Raw genomic sequence first — 3,550 nt, forward strand, 5'->3', positions numbered from 1 at the left:
ATGTGAAGGCATTAGAGAGGGTGTGGAAAAGATTCACAAGAATGGTTCCAGGGATGAGAAACTTCAGCTACGTAGATATGGAGAAATTGAGGCTGTTTTCCTTGGAGAAAGGAAGGTTGAGAGGAGATTTGATAGAAGTGTTCAAAATCATGAGGGGGTCTGGACAGAATAGGTAGGGAGAAACTGTTCCCATTGGTGGGAGGATCGAGAATGAGAAGGCACAGGTTTAAGGTAATTGCGCAAAGAAGCAATGGGGACACGAGGAGAAACTTTTTCACACAGCGAATGGTTAGGGTTTGGGATGCAGTGTCTGAGAGTGTGGTGGAGGCAGGTTCAATCGAGGCGTTCAAGAGGGAATTGGATTATTATCTGAAAAGGAAGAATGTGCAGGGTTACAGGGAGAATGCGGGGCAATGCAGTAGGTAAACTGCTTCCGTGGAGAGCCAGTGCAGACATGATGGGCCAAATGGCTTCCTTCTGTATTGCAACAATTCTGTGACTCTGCGAACTGAGAAAAGGAAACTAAAGAATAAAAGGCTAAGGGCTCATTTTATTTTTGATGGAACACTTAGCTCAATGTAATGGAATACTGAGTCATTCTGACCAAGAGGTCAACGTTAAAGGTTGGATAGGTGACTGAAGGATAAAAGAGTGAATGAATATGGGAAAAATGGTGGGTAAAAGTGATAGTGACAACTTGCTTCTGTTGTGGATAAATAGACATATGGTGTTATTGGTACTAGGAAGGATTGGGCAGACTGGGACTCGCAGCCTGAGAAGGCTGACTGCTGATCTGATAGGGATCTTTAAGAGAATTAAAGGATTTGATGGGGTAGACATGGAGGTATTTCGATATTTAGATGAAAGGGGTGTGAGGGGGTGGGCCATGTGAACTATAAACAATGATATGGACCTGTTGGGCAGATGGGCTCGTTTTAGTGCTACAAACTTGACGCTCGATGCAGGTTGGGAAGAATGGCCGATTCCCGACGTTGGGGCCTCTAGTTAAGGGAAAAGTGGTGTGGAAGAAGATAAGCTTTGTGAAGGTGTAGAAGGTGCCAGGGGGATAGCAGGAAAGTTTGAAGCATGATTGTAGGAGAGAAATAAGGGCAAGAGTGTAAAGTAAAGGGTTAATCAAATTGTTCCGAGATTTATTAATGTCATACTGCTATTGATTTCTCTTTATGATGTGTAGCAATAGTAACCTTTATCTTTTGCCTGTGAGGCAATATAAACTAATTCACATGCAGTGACTACTGAACTGTTGAATTACGACTGACTTTAACACAACAGTCAGACTAGACAATAAGACAAAATGAAAGACATGTATATAGATTTCAGAGATCTTTAATTAGTTGATAACAAAATGGAGCACCTGTGACTGCATCATCCTCAAGAGAAGCAAGAGGTTGGTGCAATTTCAAACCTTCACATAGCACCCTCGCCTTTGAATCAGAGGGTTGTGGGTTCATGTCCCACTCCCGGAAACCAAGAACTGTGATTGTACTCAAAAGAGTTGCAATCTGTAACTGTTGATAACTCGAAAGAGTTTCCAAGCCTGCTGAGGTGTCAGCTGTGGCTCAGTTCATAGCACCCTCGCCTTTGAATCAGAGGGTTGTGGGTTCATGTCCCACTCCCGGAAACCAAGAACTGTGATTGTTCTCGAAAGAGTTGCAATCTGTGACTGTTGATAACTCGAAAGAGTTTCAAACCTTCACTTGATAGAATAGTACCAAGAGTTTGGGGAGATGGGGGCATGGTGTTAATGTCACTACTAGTAATCCAGGGGCCCAGGCTAATATGCTGGGGGTATGTTTATTTTAGTGAGTATATAAATAGCAGAGAATGGTTTCGATCCATCGACCTCTGGGTTATGGGCCCAGCACGCTTCCGCTGCGCCACTCTGCTGCACATGCTGGGGGTATGAGTTCAAATCCCACCATAGCTGCTGATTGAATTTGAATTCAATTAATTAATTAGATTCGTTAATGGAACAATTTGGTATTGAAAGCGAGTCTCAGTCATTGTGTTCAATTAAATTATCATTGTTGTTAAAAACCCATCTGGTACACTGATAGGAACATTGGAATAGGCCATTTGGCCCATTGAAGCTGCTCTATCATTCAATAAAATCTGGTTGTGGTCTCAGCTCCACTTTCCTGATGCCCTTTAGGGAAGGAAATCTGCCATCCTTGCCAGGTCTGGCCTACATGTGACTTCAGATCCACAGCAATGCAGCTGATTTTTAACTCTGAAATGGGCAGTTTGTAACTGCCGACTCAAACCGAGGGCAACTTTACATGGGCAGCAAATACTGGCCTCACCAGCGATGCTCACATCCCACAAAAGGGTTAATTTTTTTTTTTAAATGAAGCTACCAATAGGATAGCCAAGCAGGAGAGTTGTACCAGTTTATGTGGACAGAAATTATGCAATCTTGGAAATTTATGGCACAGAAGGAGGTCATTTGGTCCATCGTGTCTGTGACAGTCCAAAAAGAGCTATTGAGCCTAATCCCATTTGCCAACCCTTGGTCCATTGTTAAAACTTGTTAACATTCAAGCTATTGGTAAGGGGCAATGGAAGCAGCGAATTAAAATGTATCTTATAGGAAACTGAATAAGGTAATGCAGCACAAAAACAGAATTACCTGGAAAAACTCAGCAGGTCTGGCAGCATCGGTAGAGAAGAAAAGAGCTGACGTTTCGAGTCCTCATGACCCTTCAACAGAACTGAAGTATAGTTAGGAGAGAGGTGAAATATAAGCTGGTTTAAGGTGGGGGGGCGGGGGGGAGAGAGAAGTTGAGGGTGGGGTGGTTGTGGGGACAAGCAAGCAGTGATTGGAGCAGATAATCAAAAGATGTCACAGACAAAAGGATCAAAGAGGTGTTGAAGGTGGTGATATTATCTAAGAAAAGTGCTAATTAAGGATGGAAGGCAGGATACTCAAGGTACAGCTCTAGTGGGGGTGGGGTGGAAAGACTAACAAGGTATTAGTTGTAGATTTAAAAATAATGGAAATAGGTGGGAAAAGAAGAATCTATATAAATTTTTTTAAAAAGTAAATAAAAAAGGAGGGGAGGGGGAAGAAACGGGATGGGGATGGGGGGAGGGGGAGTTTAAGATCTAAAGTTGTTGAACTCAATATTCAGTCCGGAAGGCTGTAAAGTGCCTAGTCGGAAGATGAGGTGCTGTTCCTCCAGTTTGCGTTGGGCTTCACTGGAACAATGCAGCAAGCCAAGGACAGACATGTGGGCAAGAGAACAGGGTGGAGTGTTAAAATGGCAAGCGACAGGGATGTTTGGGTCTTTCTTGCGGACAGACCACAGGTGTTCTGCAAAGCGGTCGCCCAGTTTGCGTTTGGTCTCTCCAATGTAGAGGAGACCACTAGGTAATGCAGCATTGTGTGGATTGGCTGAAACTTGACTCACAATGGACTCATCCTATTCCTGCTGAAGCCTCCCCACTTGGCATACCTGTCCCAACTGCCCGTGGTGGCAGTGTGGCACCCCATCACCATGTCACGCCTTGGTATCCACCCCCCCCTCCT

General features: G+C 44.1%; 1 non-coding gene across 1 annotated transcript; it reads right to left on the bottom strand.

The window, feature by feature from the left end:
- Positions 1-1,836: 1,836 nt before the first annotated feature.
- Positions 1,837-1,908, bottom strand: trnam-cau (transfer RNA methionine (anticodon CAU)). Its single transcript has one exon. It is a non-coding gene; the product is annotated as a tRNA-Met (tRNA).
- Positions 1,909-3,550: the final 1,642 nt, after the last annotated feature.

This window comes from Cetorhinus maximus, chromosome 30 (genome assembly GCF_964194155.1).
Source record: "Cetorhinus maximus chromosome 30, sCetMax3.hap1.1, whole genome shotgun sequence".
NCBI lineage: Eukaryota > Metazoa > Chordata > Chondrichthyes > Lamniformes > Cetorhinidae > Cetorhinus > Cetorhinus maximus.